The sequence below is a fragment of the Octodon degus genome, unplaced genomic scaffold (assembly GCF_000260255.1).
Source record: "Octodon degus isolate 3935 unplaced genomic scaffold, OctDeg1.0 scaffold00148, whole genome shotgun sequence".
Classification (NCBI taxonomy): domain Eukaryota; kingdom Metazoa; phylum Chordata; class Mammalia; order Rodentia; family Octodontidae; genus Octodon; species Octodon degus.
Genome location: NW_004524724.1, coordinates 3,245,029 through 3,265,478, shown reverse-complemented (window position 1 = coordinate 3,265,478; position 20,450 = coordinate 3,245,029).

Genomic DNA, 20,450 nt, shown 5'->3' with positions numbered 1-20,450 from the left:
TTGGGTCTATTCACTGTTGTAGAGTTGCACATGTGTTTGACAGAAGACTCTCACATTTTTGCAAAATAACAAAAGCAAACAAAGCCACCTGGAAATACGTAAAATTCATAGCCGTGGATCTGAGAAACCATGCCCCCCTCGCCTCAGCTGCCTCTGATCCTGCGGCTGCTTCTCCAGGGGTCTCAGCCGCCTCAACCCCGCACCTACTGGGGATGGAGGTGCTCTTGCAGATGAGAATTCAGCTGGGAACCCCGTGGGAAGAAAGGGCTGTGCTGAGCCTTCCCTCCCAGGCTGGGAAGGAAGGCTCAGGGAGTCCTGAGCCGAGTCCCTGATATCCAGGGCTAGCACACCAAGTCCCCGGGGTGTCACAGTGTCATAGAGTCATCCTGTTTGGACCTAGGTCCCCCTTTCCTTGATTTGAAGGATGCAAACCAGGGAGGCTGAACACTCTTGGAGGGAGCAGGACTAGAGGGCTTCTTGGGCGTGAGGGCTCTTGCTCTCGCCTGTCTCCAAAAAGCAGCTCAACTGTTAGCTTGTGTAACTTAAGTTTCCCTGTAAGTGAAATGGCACCGGAGAACCAGGGTGGCATTTTCTTTGTGTCGGGCTGAGCATTTTCAGTGTTTATGTTAGTGCTGTTCAATCACACTAGGAAAAAACTGGCCTTCCGCAAAGGTGTGTTGCTTTAAGCATCGCGGCAGGATGATTACAGATGAATCGTGTTAGAAGCCGGCACACACTGTTTGGGAGCCAGCGACCTCCTGGTAATAAACTGTGTCCGACGATCTTCTGGAGATGCAGTGGGCTTAGGGGCTGATGGACACCATGCTTCTTCTTGTTTTAACTAAGTTGTGCATTAAGAAGATAGGGTTGGTCAGTACTTAGTGATGGATTATGTGTGTTGGTTAATAATCTGAAATTTGTATGAGCCTCCAATACTTTTTTTTCATGAATGTTGTGAGTAAAATGTATTCCTCAGATAAAAGTCAGAAGATTTGAAAGAAAAGTCAGTAACCCTCTTACAAAAGAACAAGGCCACCAGTAAGTGTGTGGCTTAGCTGCCTGATAAACACTTGATTTTCTTTTTGACTACTATTAACTTATAGAGTGACATTGCCAAGCTCACATGCAAGATGGGGGACATATTGGGAATGATACTCCACAGGTGTTGTTTAGCTACACATCACAAATATTTAGACGCAGCCAGTGCTGTTAAATTCAGTCATTTCCAAGAACTTAAATAAACAGTGACTCAATGGGTCCTTGGGACCCTTCATAAACCAAGCTCAGGACAACGCCATAGAGCTGGACTAGGGCCTGAGGGTTCTGTCACTGGATCCGGACCATTGCCGGGCAGAAGGAAGCTCCATTCTTTTTTAATACTAGCTGAACAAGGAAGCAGTGTGTAGCTAGGGCGATATTTATGAAAGGGAAGAGCGAGACATTGAAAGAGAGGAAAAGAAGCAGGAGGGAAATGCTGGCGATGGATGACCCGATTTCTACGCTTGGTCAGAGTCGTGCCGTGATCTTTTTACTCAGAGCTGGGGTGACTTTGAACCAGGGAGAAAGTCTTCCAGCAAGCAGGGGTCAGCCGCTTCATCTTGATGAGATAGGCTGAGTCCATCGCAAATGAACTGTGTGTGCACACGCACACCCTAAACCAGGTCTCCAGCGCAGACGCACTCCAACACATGGGGCACAAAGGTACGAAATGGAGTGGCGTGTGGGGAGCTGAGTGGAGAACCACCCAGACTGTCTCTTTTGACTGCCTCAAATGGGATGAAGTTCATTGTCTCTAAGTATGCGGAACAGAGGGACTCCTGGCAAACCTCATGTGCAAAGTATCGGGGGTATCAGGAGGGATTTGAAGATAAAAGTCAAATCGGGAACAATTATTCTACAGATGACAAAAAGTCGGGCACACAAAAAGTTTATCAAAACAAATGCAAAATAACATTCATTTGGTGTGAATCATTCACAGAGTCCCTTCGTGCGTCCCTGACCTCCTCTGAAGCCTCCTGGCCTAGCACCACCCTCATTACTGTTCTCCTCCAAGAGAAAAGGGAGCCAAACCTCAGGCCAGGGTTTCATCCGAGGGCGGTGAAGAGCACATGCATCTTCATAGCTCAGAGCCTGGGGTCACCTCCCACGTGGAGGACCCTCAGACCACGCTTGCAGAAGGAGCCAGGGCACAAAGCCCCCCAGGAGCCTACTTGAGACTCTAACCAGTCGGGTCTGTGTCAGTTAGGGTGCTTGGCTGCAAGTACTAGAATGAAGGGCTGGAGGTATTAGTCCAAGTCTGGAGGCCTGCGTGTGGGTGTTAGACAGATGAAAGTGGGAAAACACAGGTAGCGCCCCCTCCTTCCTCTCGCTCCTCCCCCTCCCTCTTTCTTTCTCTGTCCCCTTCTTCTCCCCCTCCTCCCTCTCCCCTCTCCCTCTGTCCCTCCCTCTCATCCCCTCCCTTCCCCCTCTCCCTCTCCCCCTTCCTCCCCTCTGCAGCACCCCTCTTTTCTCCCTCCTCCCTCTCCTTCCTGTCCCTTCCCCTCTTCTTTTCTCTCTCTCCCGTCCCCCTTCCGCTCTGTCTCGGTCACTGTCTCTCCTTCCCCCCACCCCCCACCCCCATCCTTCTGGCCTCAGCCCCTAGGGGTTCTTTGCTCTGCAGGTCTATGATGGGGAGCATAACTGTTTTCCAGTGGAATTCATATTTCAGGTTAAATTGAAGTCTTGCTTCCCAATTCCCACTTCTGAAGCAATCACGGTCACCAAAAGGACCAGTCCTATAAACATGGCCACTGGAAGCCTGCTCAGTAGTGACCACTGTGATGTCCAGTGACTAGTCACAGAGGAAGGAGGAAAGCGCTGGCTTATGGGCCACACAAAAACCTCAAAGGTTGACGGTTTCTTTTATCAAATCCCCTGTTTATTCTACTGGCCTCTTTTATTAGTGTCACGTGAAAAATAACTTCTGGGGGTCGAGTGTTCTTGATGACTTGCTCTCCTGCCTGGCTTTGAGCCGGAAGCAGAGCATCTAGAAGTACCCTGCCTGCCCTTTCTGCTGAGCAGAAGACAGAAAGCAGTTGGAAAGAATCGGGCCTTCTGCACAATTAAGAACCCAGCTTCCTTGCTGGGGCCCGGCTGCCTACTGTGGACGCAGAGCAGACCAGAGAGTTCGGAAGGAAGCCAAAGAGCGGCAGGCACAGCAGCGCAGGCCTGGAGTCCGTTACCTGAGCAGCTGAGGCAGGAGGGGGACAAGTTTGAGGCCAGGTGGGTCATTCATCGAGGTTCTGTCTCAAAAAATGAAAACAATGAAAGCAACATACACACACATGCATGCACATTTGTATGTGCTAATAATGATAATAAAATAAGCAATCTCTGGGTGGGAGGCGCTTCAGTGCTAGACATTTCCCTGGCACGTATGAAGCCTTGGAGTTCAATACCAGTGCTACAAAAGCAGCGACAACCACCACAAAACTAAGCAAAAGCTGACCAAGCAGAAGAAGCCAAAGTGGGAGCCGCAGCTTTCCTGTTCATCAAGGCGGCGGGAGGTCTGCAGGCTGCACCTTATCTTCTTCGCCAGTCCACATCTGCGTGGTGAGCCCTCCTGAAGCACAAACTCAGAGGCACAAGCCGAGGTGAAGCATGTCCCATTCAAAGGAACACGCAGTTCAGCCAAAAGGTGGCACAGAACGTGTGCCTCTTGGAACACAGGAAGCCTAGGGGCGATGAGGCTGGGAAGACTGGGGACAGCCCCGGAGGAGATGGAAGGGGTGCTGCCCTAAGAGTCTGAGTTTGACTTCATGGTGGCAGCCCAGGGAGCAGGTATGGCATCAGTTGGTAGGGAAAATCTCAAGTTGCTGAGAAAAACCTGGAGAAAGACTAAGCACAAAGCAGGAGGAACAGCTAGAGATGGTTGCGGTTACAGAAGACCAGGTAGACCTGGAGAATGAGGGCTTGGGTCAAGGAGGCTGGGGCAGAAGCCATCAGAAGGAGGTGAGGGCTCTGAGCTCGGGGCTGAGGGGAGTGGGCGGCTGGCTCTGGTGCGCAGTGGGGCAGTTCTCGGGGAGAGGAGGCCATGGGAGCTCAGGATTCGGCCTTCAGGAGCAGAGCAACCGAGAATCACTCAGAACGAAGAGATCTTACTCCCCTCCCACCCTTGGCCTATATCTGTCCTCTAATTATAATGTAAAAAGTGTGAAAATTCAGCTGCAGTCTGAATCCAGGGACCTGCCACTGGTACCTCCTACCACAGCCCAAAATGTCTGTAACAAATTTATTTCCTTTATCAGTGATGTCAAAACTGAGCCTATAAAACTTTGATCTCTGAGAACTCGGTTGTCAAGCGGAGCTCCAGACAGCGAAGGGCGTGGGGTGCTCTCCTAACCTAGCGGGTCTGCACTGCCTGGAGCCCTTTGGGGCAGGAAGCCCCACTGGCTTGCTGCCCAGGGTTCCGCTTTCTCTTCGCTGGCTCTGGACTTCTACCTCAGAGGGGCGATGTCCACGTGCAGGGCTGATTTGCACGTTCATTTCCTGGTGTGAAATCTAAACATCAACGTTTTTCTGAGATGTAAACCTTGGGCATGGGGATGCGAAACGTCTTTATCACAGGTAGTGTTCCTGAGAGCTCTTCCTAATAAACTCCCGCACGCTGATCTCCATCTCGGAATCTGTCTCCCAGGGAACGGTCCTCCCGTCATTAGTCATTCCAGCCTCATCATCTGATTCTGAGGACTGTCAATAGCGCCAGGCAGAAAACGGCTTATTCAGCTTCACATTTCAAGGACAGTGGGTGTTCGACTGCCGCCTCCACATCTACCCACGTGAGGATCTGAGTGAATCTCTAAACCTCACTGATTTTCCCTCCCACTGGGCAAAGGGTAACACGTATCCACACACGTGTTTCCCCATGTTTACCTGAATGCTCTTCATCCTAGCCCAGGGCTCGGGACACAGGCTCCCGAAGGGAGGGCATCTTTCTGGGACAGAATACCGCCCCTTTTGAGGTGCACCTTTTCACTTGTCATCTCTGGGTTTTAAGCAAAATTAAACAACCGCGGGTCACATCGCTTTTGTGTCACGCCATAGCTTAGTGGTTGAAAGCAAGGCTGTGGTGTCAATTGGAGTCGTTTCTCCTCCATGGGCAGAAGCTGCCATTGTCCCCGTCACTGAGTGGTCACGGGGGGATGCGCCAGTCTCCTGGAAGTGCAGAGACAGCTAAATAAAAACTGTGTGCAGATGACCAGACAAATGATAAAGATGCAAAACATGTTGTTTTTCCCTGTTAGTATTTTAATATTTCAAATTCATTTCATGATTTTTCTCTGTAAATTCACTTCCAGACAGAACATGCGCTTTCTAATTTCTTAGGTAACTTCTTTGACCCATGGGCTACTTAAAAATCTGTTGCTTAATTTCCAAGTATTTGTGGATTTTTGTTTCCTTCTGGTGTTGATTTCTGTTTAACTCCGCTGTGGTCGGGGAGCACACTTGGTTTGATCTCAGTCCTTTTCAATGCATTAAACTTTTGTGTAGCCCAATTCATTCTTCATAAATTTAATATGAGATATATGACACATAAATATTGTTCCAGATTGCCTTTCCTACATTATTATTTTGAAAATAAATATGTAAGATTTCTAATACTAATACACTTAATCTACCAGATCGTTGGTCTGCACTGCAGCGCTGTCAAGGTGCCGCCAGTGGCCTGTCCCCTCTTCCCTGGATAGGGCTGCGTCGGGCCATCCTCCACCTGAGTGACTGCCCATTCCCTCTCCCCCGAGGAGGCACAAGGTCCTTTGTGGAGCTCACTGCCTCAATCTACAGCCTATCAGCTGGGTCTCAGGGCAAACTGGGAGGTCCACTGTCATTCACAAAGCCAGGTGTCCCCTTCCTTTCCCAAGCCATGAGCTTGCCCGGGGTGTCAGGTGAACACAGCCACCTGCGCCCCAAGTCACTCATCTCTCCAGAGTTCCATATCATTTTCTGTTTATGTGTGTGTATGCATGTGTACAAGCGTGTGTGCATGTGTGTGTGTGTGTGTGTGTGTGTGTGTGTGTGTGTGTGCCTGTGTTGGGGGGTGTGGGGTGCAGTGCGCCCTCACCCACATGATGCAGAAGCTGGCCAACATTTTCTAAAAGGTGTGTTAAGAATTAGGAATTAAGTTTCCAAAGATGTATCTGACTGATTTGTTTAGTACTTGCATAATAAACAGGCCAATGCACGTATACTATGACGCCATCCACGTATTTCAGCCACATTCAAAGGAAGTATTGAGTGCATGATTATTAATGTTAGTAAATATATCTGCTTCCATTTTTTGCAAATTTCTTGACTGGTTAAGATAAGGCTATTTTGACAAATTGAGGAAACTTCACTGTATTTCAAGTTGGTTAGGACTATTTATTTATTTATTTATTTGGCAGAACCGGGGATTGAACGCAGGCCCTTGCACTTGCCAGGCAAGTGCTTATTCTACTGCGCTATCTTCCCAGCCCCACTGGTTAGGACCTTTTGACATGAGTGGGTGCTGCGTATTTTCCAATGCTTTGCTGTGTCAATGCCAGTTGCAAACTTCCCTTGCCCGCGGACTCTGACTCTGTGACGCAGGCCATGACCCTCCCTTGAGCGGGGAGACGCCTTCCCTTCATCTGCTGCTGGGTTAGACCCACCGGCTTACTTGAGGTCTGCGTTCATGAGAGGAGCTGATTGGTCTGCGGATATCCTCTGTTTGTTTATCTGTTTAGTTTTACCTCAAGGTCATGCTAACTTCAAAATTAATTGGGAAGTTTCTTTCCACTTCTACTTTGTGGAAGATATCGTGAGGAACTGCTGTTATTTCTTCCTTAAATATTTGGTAGAATTCACTAGTGGAACCATCTGTGCCTACTGTTTTCTGTTGTGAGGGTGATTAATTAATGATTTAGCTTTTAAAATAGTTATTTACTTATATTTAGGTACATTTTGTAGTTTGCATTGTTAAAGAAATTGGTCCAATTAATCCAATTTGTCAAAACCATGGACAAAGTAGTGTACAGTATTCTTTAATTATTCCTTTGCTGTTCATGGGCTAGTAGTGATGGTGTTCTTTCATTTTTGATATTAAAAATGAGTCTTCTATCTTCTTTATGAGTACCTTACATAGAGTATTGTTGGTTTTAGTGATATTTTTTCAAAGAACTAGGCTTTGATTTCATTGATTTGTTTTCTGCTGCATTTAATTCCATTGACTTCTAATATGTTGGTGTTTGTCTCCTTCTGTTTATTGTGTAATTAATTTGCTCTGCTTTCTCTGGGCGGACACGTAGGAATATACAGAGATATGTATTCACTGCTGTAAAATTTCCTCTTATGTGTGGATTTTAGAAATTACAACAAATATGAATCTATAAGTCAGTAACCTAAGCTATTAAAATGAAACTTAGACTAAAATTTCCACAAATTCTGCTTAAGTTTTATTTTAATTTTCATTTAGTTTAAGACATCTTTTATTTCTCTTGAGTTCTTTTTTGATCTATGGATTATTTAGAAATATTTTGTTTAATTTTAATTTTTTATTGATTTCTATTTTTAATTCTATTATGGCCTGGAATTGGTACTGTATTTAGTATAATTTTTAATGTGTAAAGGTGTGTTTTATGGCCCCAAACTTGATCTACTTTGGTTAATGCTCCATGTGATTCTGAGAGGAGAATTCTCACCGTTGATGGATTGCACAGCACATAGACCTCTACCACAGTGACACGATGGGAGGTGTGCTGCTATCTGCCTGTCTTCTCTCCTTCCCTGCTCCCCTCCTCTCTCCTATCTTCTCCCTCTCTCCCTCCTCCTCCCTCCCTCCCTGCCTCCGTCTCTCCCTCCCCCTCCCTCCATCCCTACCTCCTTTTCTCCCTCCCTTCCTGCTTTCCCTCCTTCCTTCCCTCCTCCAGTTGCGAGTGGATGGAGCCCATGAGAGGCAAGCACTCTATCACTGGCTACATCTCAGCCCTACTTACAGCATCTACATCCTCACTGGTTTCCACTGACTCTACCATTGTTTAGTGGATCCCGAAGTATCCACTGTATTAGTGGACTCGCGTAGATCCCTGGCCTGTTAACTGCGGGCACTTACTACTTTATTGTCACAGAGAACTGAGCTCTTGATGGCAAAGTATCGTCTTTCATTATCTCTGTTAATTTTACTTGTTCTGTACATACTTTTATTGAAATTTACATAGCTATCCCAGCCTTTGTCATTGCTGCTGCTGCTGTTATTTAGTGGCTGCTTGGTGGATATTTTTTCACTGATTTGCCTTTAACCTGAGTCTTTATATTTAAATTGGATTTTTCATTGACAATATATAATTAGGAATTGGGATTTCTATGTACTTTGAAAATATCTGGCGTTCAAATGACATATTTCACATTTAATACAATTAGCGACATGACAGTTGATGCATAGCATAGTTGTTACTCTTTTCTATTTGCTATATTTATTTTTGTGTCTTTATGCACTCTTCTGCTTTTTCTCTCTGATTTTAAATGTGTTTCATATGATGACAGTTATTTTTTCTTAAGAAATCAGTTGTGCATCTTTCTTTCCATTAAATTGGTGAACTTTATTATATTTATTTTTTAAATATTTTTATTGAGAAACAAATAACAATGAGACAGTTTCAAAACCAATTACTAGGACATTTTCAATAATTAATACATTGCATATTGTTGTCTTAGTGTTATTCATTGTACGAGATGCAGACCTGATATCCTGCCTCAAACACTGTTAGAACAAGCCTCTCTATTCATTGAATTAAGAGAATGGAGCTGTATATCTATCCTAACTATTTTGAGTATACTTATACAAAATGGTCATTCATTTGATTCCCTTTTTTGGTTAGTTTTGTCAGAGAAGGGCATCCCATTGTCTTTTAAATACTGTAGGTGCATGAATTCAGCAAAATATCCCAATATAGTCCAGTAGTCCATAATAGTAGTGGGTTTTCCATAAGACTGTTAATGTCAGAAGTTGTTGACTTGAGCATTTTACAGCTCAGCATATTAATATGGCTTTACTTTTTATACTTCATTTCAAATATATACTTGTCTGCAAACCCCATAAATACATGGAAATCAAACAACACTCTACGCAAACGTGGTCCTCGTCTGTTACTGTGCTTCTGAGCCCTGGTGTTTCCTTCCTAAGATAACTTCCGTTTCTAATTACATTGTCCACATCTGTCCTTGTGTATGGTCCATTTGTTCTTAAATCTCTTGAAACGTGAATGGTTATTTTAAACTCCGCTCAGGTAAGTCAAACCATGCTCAGATAGGCAGCATGGCAGCATCTGCTCCTGATGGTGCCACGGTCAGCTTTCCATCACTGTGACAAAATGCCTGGTGCCTGGAACTAGGTTGTTTTTCTTTATGTATTTGGTACAAGGTCTCACTATGCAGCTCGGACTCATAGTGATCCTGCTGTTTTCAGCCTTGCCAGTGCTGGGATTACAAGTGTGTACTACCACACCTGGACTCGGTGGCCAGCTCAGGGTTCCCAAGGGCGGGGCAGTGTGGTCTGCGGTGCCAGGGATCAAACCATGGCCCCTGCGCTTGCCTGAGCTGACACGTAGTCTGCTGAGCTATCTCACCAGCCCTTAGAACTTGTTATTGCTCCAGTGGGTTCAGTCTGCCATCAACGAGAGAAGCAGCACAGGGAGAGGGCCCTGCAGAGAAAAGGGGCTTGTGTCATGGTGCCTAGGAAGTGGACAGGAAGCAGCCCAAAGCAGGGACATGATGCCCAGTGCCACCCACACCCAGCCCACTCCTGACAGCACCTTCAGCTGTGGCTGAATCAGTGGAGGAGCCCACTGCTAGGGATGGCAGCCGAGTCCCAGTCCCCATCCTAGGTGCTGCCTCTGAGTGCACGAGATCTTGGGGACATTTTAGATCCAAACACAGCAGAAGATTGCTGCTTCACCCATTGAAAATGTATGCTTTCTGGTCTTTTGTTGTTGGGATCTAGTTAGCTATTCCCAAGGAAAATAGGCCACTTACATGAAGTTTTATGTTAAATGAAAGTTTATGGATAGCGCTCTGCTCTGCGCTTGCCAGGAGCTTCAAATTCCTCCTGCAGCCTTGCTTGACCTTGGGCTTCCCTGAGGCCTCCTCCCTGTGGACAGTCTGGACTTTACAGTTCTATCCCTGGATCCACTTTTAGGAGACCTGAGCTGTCCGGGGCAGGGGCTGCCCTGGTAGCGTACGCGCTTTGGTTACCTTCAGCACGTTGCATCTTTTAGTGGGCTGGCGTCTTGGGGCTGTGCCTCCCGGGGTCTGCTCGGGCTGTGTCCCCACCCCCATCCCGGCCCCCTTTCACTGGAGGACTTGCAGTCAGCTTCCTCAAGGCCCAGACCCCCTGTGGCTGCTCCTTGTTCCCTCAGATCGGTCAGGAAGGGAGCTGGGCTGAAGGAGCGCTCTGCACTGCGACGGGCTCTGGCCTGGGCTGAGCGGCCTGGAGGGAAGCCTTGGCTACGAGAGGGCTCTCGGCGGGCTCTGCAGTGCTGACGTCCTCACTCCACTGCAGGGTCTTGAGGGATTGTGCCAGCGTCTTCCCCTTGAGGATTTGGTGGGATTCCTGAGAGTCAAACCCCCACGAGCAGAGGGGCCCCGAGACAGCAGTCCCCAGGCCTGCTCTTCACACCTAGTTCATGTTCAGCCCCCAGGAGTGGATTTAAGTGGACATTTAAATATTTCTACCACTTTACGGCCCAGCGGCCTTCCACAGCTCCCTGGATGCCCCTGTGTTGCTCCATAAGAAGCTGCCGATTTTCAGATTGTGCAGCCCTTTTCTTTTTGCAAAGTTGGAGCCACAACTTCTAACCCCTGCCCTCCCACACCTCAGGTGCGTGCGGTCCTTCCTCCCGCCCTCACTGCCTCACCACATCTGCTCGGCGCTGCTGGGACGGCTGCCTAGCTGGTCTCACAGTGTCCCAGTCTTCTCCCCTCCAACTCATCTTGGCTCGTCATTTAGGACGCGGACAGGGCTCGTGCTAGGGTCCTTACCGCGGCGCACGCAGCAGATTTTCCTCAGTTTGGCAAATATATTCGGCTTATTCCGTTCTCACTGCTGTAATGTTCCCTCCTCTCCCAGCTTCCTTATCACCTAGCAATTTTTAAAATTTAAGGACAGAATCTGTGCACCCCTTTCCACGGTTGGCTTTTCTAACTCCCTTGTTAAGCTTGCTTCCCTTGCTGAATGCAATTTCAGCGGGGACATTTCTCTCCGATGCCTTGTCAGAATGTTTAGTAAATACAAATTCACGGCTCGCTTTTCTCTCTCATGTGAGGATGTAAATTCCTGAACGCGAGACTGACTTTTTGACCTACCCTGCAGCTCTTTCACTGTAAGGTTCTAGATAATGTCCAGTGGATGTCTATCAATAAGTTGTGTTCCAATATTTTATTAAGCACACACACATCTGTTACAATATGCATACACATATAAGTAGAAAACAAATTTAGGAATATCCTGATTTCTATACATAGATCTTGACCTCTGTCTTACCGAAACTCAGACCCTGTGATAGAGAATAGCATCTGAGCACAACGCTGAGTGACCCTCACTCAAGGCAGAGGCTGTCCACCGACACCTGCTCCTGCTTGGAGGTCCACGGCCATGGTGTCCCATTGAATGGTGGTAGAGCGGTGTAGTCCAAGTCACCATGAATGTCCAGGTGTGCCTGGGATTTCAACGCAATCCTACTTGAAGAGACAACTTTAAGCTTGAAGAAGCGTTAATGTTGGGCGCATTTAAATGTGTAGACTTTTATTTGCTTGGGTTTTTTTGTTTTAATGGAGAAAAATCATATTTTTCCCCAGCAGCTTGAGCTGCCTGCGTGGAATAAAAAGAGTTCTGTTGGACGGGAGCTGTCTGAGCTGCTCATGTTTTCCTGAGGGACAGTCTCTAAAAACTTTCCTGCTTGCTTGGTGACAGAGGCAGTCACCCTGATGAGGGGCCACAGAAGCCTGTGAGATCTTGAAATGCCAGTGTAGTGGCTGATCCACTGTGTCCACTGGAGAAGTTAAAAGGCTTAACTAAACCAGCTCAGCAGTGTCACACCCAGGGGCCTGGAGGGCCCACCCTCGGGCGACTCTGCACTTAAGGGTATAAAAGGGAGCTGAGGAAGGATGGCTGTTCCACTTGCAGGAGCTGCAGTTTTCGCAGTCAGCTTGGACATCATCTCCTGGCTCTAGCGCAGCCTCTTGTCCTCTGCTGTGGCTCCTTCAGCCTTCAGGCGTGGACTCCTCAGCCTTCCATCGCAGGCCCATCGGCCTCTGATAGGGACTCACACAGAGCACTGCAGGGAGCTCCAGGCCTTGGACTGAGTTCTTCAGTCGCGATTGTGCAGACGCCCTCTGCTCGCTTCCTCACCCGATTCTGGCTGACCGCCGTAAGCCAATCTCATAATTCCTTATACATGTGTACGCCTTGTGTTATAGCTGTCCCCTGTGTTATAGTTGTTTCTCTAGTAAAACTCTGACAGATACAGCCAGGCACACTTCTAAAAGATCAATCTTACTCATAATCGAAACGGAGCCTTTAATTTGGCCTTGCATGGGGAAATCAAGTGTACTTTCATTAACTGAGCCCTAACTGCTTGGTGTCATGGGTGTCTAGCAGAGTGTCCCCATCAGAAGAAGCATATTTAATCTGGGCCTCCAGGCTCAGTGTGCTCCTTAGAGCGGCCAAACTCTGTTTTGAGCTGGTGGGGTGCAGGGTGGTTTGGCATCTAAGCCTGACAAAGATGTGCGTGCGGACAGGAGCTTTCCCAAGGCTGCAGCCTGCTGGTTCATGTTTACAAGCTGAATAAACCACTCCTGCTTCTGCTGCTGTGGATATGAGAGAAGACAGCCCGCAAAAAGGACACATCTTATCTGGATAGAGCTTTGTAAGTTTCTTTTAGAATTTCTGCCTCTTTTTGCATATGTAAGCTGATTTCTTTTGGATTTTAGGAAAGACCAAGCAGAGGTGTGATTCCAACTCTACTTGTTTCCTGATGTTTCTGAGAGTAAGAAAAAGCACGCATTCACAGCCTTCCTAGGAGTGGCAAATCGTGCCCAGTCTGGTAAATGCCCAGGGTGGTTTATTACTGATCTGGTCAGAGACAGAACAAAGAGAGCTTTGTGCCATTCTGTGATCTAGAACATAAATATGTGAATTAGAGATACTATCAGGGTGTTGGAGCCCCCTCTTTTTTCCTTTTCTTGTCAGCATAGATTATATTAAACTATGTTCCAAAGCGTGATCTTTGCTGCACAATATAATATACTACAACTTTCTTCTTTTCAGTAGAATTTGACTGAGCAGATGAATTCAGCAGGGTAGCTACGAGCACGGCTTTCTTTCTAGCACACAAAAATCTGTCTTCCTGGTTGTAAGACCTAAAGGAGAATTTTGAGATGAAGTGTCTGTGGTCATCACGTGCTGGGCCCGGGTCTATGCCATGCTCTCCAAAAGCACATGTGCTGCAGGGCAGGAGCTGACCAGGGGCCCCACAGCACCCTGGGAAGAAATTCTGAAGTCATGAACTATGTTCCCAGCGTGGGTCCCATAAACTCAGTAATGAATAACACTCTTTGAATGTCTGGACAAGAAAGATGTCTCACCCCAGGAGGGATGCTTTCTTTTCTGTAACCAAACTGTGCTTAGCTGATATTTGAAGCCTGCTTCACACTCCGCAGAGCTCTTCTTTGATCTAATGCAGTTTAGTTCAATTGACCCTGGGATGTTTGCAGATTGGAGCTGGGGTTAGGAAAATGTCGGGGTGGGGTGTGAACCCATATGTGTCTCTTCAGCTGGCATTTTCCCAGTATCTGTCCCCTAAGGAAACAAGATTCTCTTTCCTGTTTTGATTGATTGGTGGTAAGAAGAGACTCCAGTCTGTTTTTGGCTTCATTTGCATTGGGGGAGAGTTCTAAGGAAGAGGCAGGAGGTTGGACATGGTCCGATGAATGAAATATGGGAGGAAGGGAGGAGGGTGGCCCGTGGCAATGGCCTCGGTGTGGAGGAAGGGTTACTGCTCCTCCAGGTGCACAGAGAGGAAAGACGCCAAAGCGTATGTGTTGTAGGACTGCTCAACCCGCAGGGCTGGCTCATGCCAGCTAGGTTTCTTTTTGCTTTTTCTGTTTTTTAAGGAATACAAAATAGTTGTTTTTTTAAAAAAAGCATTATAAATAATGTAAAATTTCACTAAACAAAGTAACAGGAATTCAACAGTGGTTGCTGTATTGCACGATGTTATCTTCAAATGAATTGTTTAGGTTAACAGATATAAGTGTGAAAATTTGGTTTAAAAAAACCAAGAAAATGGCAACAACAAAAAAGTTATAAGCAATTAAAAAGAAAAAAATTAGGCATTCATGTTCCTTTCAAAAGACCAGCAGAGATCATAAATACAAGTCACCAATGGAGATCATGAAGTTTCCCCAGGGTCTTGCTATTGAGGCAATTATCCACCTTTCTTATCTCTCTTAGATGTTTTAGCTGCTTTACATTAGGGAAAAGATAGCCATGTTTTTTAGTACATGAATGTTTGAAGTTTGAGGTAGACTATATGAATCTTGGACAGATATTCCTCGTGCGTGAATGTCTACTCTGGCCCAGTTTGCAAGTGGATATGGAAGCTACTGACCCAGTGACCCAGATCCTGAAGCAGGGTTGGTCTTGGCACCCTGCGGTCAGTGCTGGCCTGGGCTGTGGACGTCTCCTGGCCAGGCGAATGAGGGCAGTGCTTCCTCGTTCAGTCCTGGGCTCTTGTGTTTTAGATCCAGGAGATGGATCTTTGGACTCTGTTGGTGATTTATTTTGCAGCAGGTGAGCACATAGGTTGGGCCCCGCGTGTGTGCCCTTCACCGATGCATGCCGTGTCTGCATGCGTGTGCATGCAGGAGCCTGGTTTTGCACACTGCGGCCGTGCCAGTGCAGCTATGCATGGAGGAACTGCGCCAGATGAGGGAGAAAGCCAAGCGTGCCCAGGGTGAGACCACTTTCAAACTTCATTTTTAAAAGTCAAGAGATGCTCCTTCACCAGTTTCATCCATATTCCCGGAAAGAGAAGGCCGGTTAGCATCAGACTGAACAAAGCAGGATGTACGTTTCTTTCCTGAGGAAACGGAAGCCAACTGAATTTTGTGTGTTTTTTTAAGAACTGATCAGTTCTTAGGAAATGATTCTTTTGTGTAAAACATCCAATTTCTCATCAATTCTGCTTCATGGAAGTCACCATCATGGAAATTAGATTTGTATGTGTAACAAGTAAGTAAATTAAAATGTCAGAGCAGAGACAGAGATTTGACTTTTGTAACTGACAGTTGAAAGGGGGAATTCCAGGTTTTTAAAATATTATTTATTTCTATTAAAGTGCAAAGTTAGGTTCTTTTAAGTTCAAACACAGGCAGTGGACTCAAGTTGCCTCAGATTGAATTTTGTGCTCAGATTTTACCTGCAGGATGACCTTGGGCAGCGAGCATCTCTGACCTCAGCACTTCTTTCTATAAAATGGAGATAAATAATAACATCTCCGAAATCTTTGGGAGTGTAGAGGCGATGCCCTCAGCCCAGTGCCTGGAACTTGGGATGTTCTCAGTACGTGTTAGCTCTATTGCTGTTTTTACTCTAGTTGTTGCCTTTCTTCTAGCAGAGGAAGGTCAGCGGAGTAGTATTCACTATTTATGAGGCATTTGTGCATTTGAATGCGTATCTACAGATCTACAACCGCAAGGATGCATTCAGACTTGGAATTATTCTGACTTCCCAGGGCTGGAGACAAGACGTGAGCATACCTGAACCCTCTCGACTTTGGAAAGTGCCGTTAGAAGGCGTCTCGGGACAGCGGACGGCGCAGAGAGCATGCTTCCTGTCTGACCTGTGAGTCCCAGCAGATACAAAACATAAATCACAAACCATCGCAGACACACACTGCGCAGTGAGCCTCTCCTCCTCAATTATTTCCTTTCAAACTAAATCTGAGCAGTATTTGGGAAAATAACCTTTCTCTTTCTTCCTGTGACTTTCCACATGTCAACAATAGATTATAGCCGAACAGTCCCTTTTGCGTCCCTCATTGGCACCAGGAGTGCTCCAAAAAGTTTGGGAATGACTTTCAGAGAAACGGTTTAATTGTTTTTAATTTATCTAAAAACAGGCTAAAAAGTTTAATTAACAGGCTCCAAGTAATAGTTACACCATTTTTCCTCTGCTATCAGCTTTCACTGTTATTTACGATGCTTGTCCCCTGTGTTGCCCTCATGCCAAGGTCCACTATCGCTAATATTTCTGTGATATGTGAATAAACCCCCATGTCGAGTTAGCACTCGCAATCAATGCAAATTAATGATTTTTTAAAAAAAATTTCAATCAAGAAAAGCAGCTTTGTAGTTGAAAATCCCATGCTGGCCCTAGAGTGGGAGTTTTTCCAGCTTCTGCTTAAATCCAAAAAAATACTGCAATCTTCTGGCACAGACTCACTGTAATGCTTTAAAAACAATTTAGCAACTGTCATTGCTGTAATTACAGTAACTAATTACCATCCTTAGCAAACAAATAGCTTAACATAATACGCAAGCCGAATCAATTTTGAAGAAATGCAAATTCCAAAAGCGAAAAAGGGCATTTTGGCAAACCTGAAAGAGAAGCAGGAAAATAATACACTTTGTTTTATCTGCACATAATTCCCAGGGAATATCATATCATAAATATTTGCATTCAGTTCTTATCAGGACATTTGCATTTGCTTCTTATCAGCGTGCAGACCGGACTCGGCCAGCTAGAGCGGGGAGCGCCACGCCACGCGCACACTGCTAATGAATCACGTCTCGGGCCTAGAGAATATTTTGGCTGGAACTTTATCACCCAGATGAGGAGGTCATTCCCTCTCCGAGTTGGTTCATCTTGGAATTGTCTTGAGGTTTTGATGTGATTCACCCGGCGCAGCATTTATTTGTTTCTTTATTTCAAACAAACCCTGCAGGCGGCTTCATACCAGGCACCGCTTCGCTTCCCAGGCCGCTGCTCCAAGCACGCCTCTCCTCTTGCCTGCCTGCCACCCCCTGCCCACTCCCCAACTTCTGCAGAGAGGCAGTCACATCTAAATGACGCCATCTGCAGTGATCACAAGTCCTGTAACAGCGCAGCTGTCCTGGCCCTTGGGGATCAATAAGGAACCCAAAGGCAAGGCACCAGGCAAGCCAAGGCCTCCTCCACTGTCATCACGCTGAAATTCAGTGCCAGGTCCCATTGTGGCTGCCCAGGGGCACGCGTGATGAGTGGCATCTTCCTGCTGGTGGCTGGGACACCTCCTTTTCCAATGAGGCCATCACACGCTCTCCCCTCATCTGGACAAATCCAGATCTGGTCTTATTACAAGCGACAGTGCATCTTCTCCCTGGGAGCACACCTGGGCCAGTAAGGGAGGCGATGGCAGTGTTTCTCACACTGAATGATGGCTTAGTTTTCTTTAACCCTGCAACTCTCACTCGACAGCACCCAGCCCTCCTGGGCTTGTTGCTGCTGTGTGTAAGCCACTTGATCAGTCTATTTTGTTTTAGAAAGAGAAGCAGGAATATTATTCATATAGATTGGGTCCTCTCTGTTGGATTTCATTGTTTAATTAAACTGGATCTGTATTTCAGTGCTTTGGTAGCATGAGCTTCACACAGAGAGGGTGTTATTTTCCTGTGCATCGCGAGGCCAGGCCGGTACACAGGCTTCCTCCAGGAATACTGTCATCACAGTTTCCTCCGTAATTTTATCACCTACTTGATGTTCCTGCCCAAGTTCTGGGGCCAAACTTCAAATCAAATCACTGGATGGGATCAATCTAATCACTAAAATAGCAATTTCCAATTATAAATTAAAATATAGAAATAATGGGAAAATTTGTCACTTATAATAGTAGCAAAATACATTTCATCATGCTTCATAGTGATTTTATCCATGAATACCGTCACTTAAACTTCATTTCACCTTTTGCTAAAGTAGAAGTTCACCTTGGCTTATTTACTTAATGCAAAAGAGAACTTCTGGCATATTATGATTCAAATGATTGATATCTATTTAGATCCAGGAAGTATTATTTTAGATCTTACAATATAAAGAAATTTCTATGAAATTGTTCCAATTATAACTTTAAGAAATTAATAACTTTTAATGTTTTCCCTGAATAGAGTGAATTACTCTTTTTATTTTTCTTTTATTTTTAATAGCACTTCTTTTAAAAAGAACTTTTATTTTGACGTATGTTGTTTTGTTTAAAAATGTCTAGTGGCAGTTACTCCCATTGATTAAAAATTTATGGTATGATTTACTTCTTAAATACTTCAAAATGTTATGAAATTGTTTCTTTAAGCACTTTTTAAATATTAAATGTGAAATGAAAATGGATGTGCAGATGGAAGTTTACGGCTACGCAGCGTCCAGAGACTCCCCTGGCAGCGTTCCCGGGGGCCTGGCCTCCCCTCAGGTCCGCCCCGTGTACGTGTGTCAGTTGCGGAGCCTTCATGAACAACACAGAAAAAGCACACACAATTTCCTATTTAAAAAAAGTAAGGGATTGGAGAGGCAGTGACCCTGGAAATGATTTGTGGGATTCAATAATTCATCGGGAAGAGACTTCATGTTTGTCTTTCAAGTTTTATCATTGTTTTCAGCTTTCTCTTTGAGGTGGGAAGAGCTTACAGTTAAGACTCACTATCAGGGTGAAGGAGGCCGGAAGCCCAAAATATTTACGTTTGTTCATGGCACATGGACAAGAGACAGTTCTCAGGGAGAGGGCTTTCTGATTAAGTGATTGAGAACACTCTGGTGTATTTTAATAGCTTCTTCTATCCAAGAGACAGCATCATCTCCACCCTTATCGTGGCTCTGAAACTTATTTTAAACATTCTCCGGTGCTCTTCCAATTAGGTTCTCTGCTCTCTCGGCCTCCTGCGTCTCACTGAAAATCACCCCATTTGCTTGCCTTCTCGTTTTTGTCAGCAGGTTGGGTGCAAGAGAGGCATTTAGCAGATAATTCAGGGGCGTGCTTCCCGGTCAGATCCGTCCACATGGCGTCCAGCCACAATCTCCCGGTGATAAATGTGGATGTGGGAAACATCAGCTTCACTTTGCAAAAGCCGAAAGATCACTGATTGATTGAATGTTAGGACAAGGGGTGGCCAGGAGGGACATGGTCACATGTGTTCATTTTAAATGAAAACGGATAGTGCCCCGACAGCAACTGGGCAGCCAGGCCAAGCACGTGGCCAAATGCCGCTCAAGGGAGACCTGCATGCTGGGCAGTAGTTTCTTGACATTTACATTGTCCTGCTTAGTTCTGAAGGCTTTCTCTCCTGTTTCTGTATTGCTGGTGCCTTCTCCCCATTCAGCATAACCGAATTTTCCTCCTTAGAGAAGCCTCACGGGGCCATTCCAGCTAACACAGCCACCTCCTAAGGACACTAGCTGTGGTTCTCATTTTGTGTGTTTCTATTTACTTTACAGTATTTTCTGTTCACAGCAATCTGTACATACCTCATGTATGACTGCTTTTTTAGTTTGTGCTTGACTCCCTTCCCAGGAGGTGAGAAGATTTGTCATAACTGCCCACTGTCATAAAAATATTTCTTGGTGCAGCATGGACAAAGAGTAATGTCTTTTCATTAACTATATGAACTTCTGAAAGCCCAAGCTCTGTGACCTTTTCAAAATAATCTTCAGAAAGCCCTATGAGGTAGGCAGTAGGGAAAGGCCCATTTTACAGATGTCAACACCTGAATCAGTGAGGATTTGGAAGGCCCACAGCTGCTCTGTGGTGGAGTCCAGACCCTTGGTCAACTCAGTGTGGCTGTGTGGTTCTTAATAACTCTGCTTATAAATACGTCTGTTTTCACTAGGTAAGCCTATGCTTAAGGTGCCTGAGAACAGAGCTGATCCTGTCATATATGGGGAACTTTCAGATGAAAACAAGCAATCTTTTTGCTTCTTTGTCAGGCAGTGCAGTGTTTATTGACCGTTGAGCTCCCCATCTTTTGAACATCCAAACAGCAGCACGTGGACATGGGAACCCGGATGACAGCAGGGCCTTGCATCTCTCCTCTTCTGTACAAAGAAGGAACACTGCAAATTTTTCTTCAAAGGAGGATAAGATAAAAGAGAAGGCGAGGTGATAGTACTCTTGAAGTGCTGTGCAGACCAACAGACCAGACGGAGGATATGGGTGAAGGCTTCTGAAGGCAGATTACAAAACTGGCCTTGAGAGAAGGGAAAACACGCCTGTCAGAATGTCTGCTGAAGTCTCAATTCTACAGAAAACAGGGCATCTGATAAATTCTAGACTTGCTGACAACTCAGAAAGATGAAGAAGCAAGGAAAGAAAACAATATTCTGGGCCAAATTATGAAAAAGCTGCTTTGTGATAGAGATGTGATAGCAGCCTTGGTAGGAA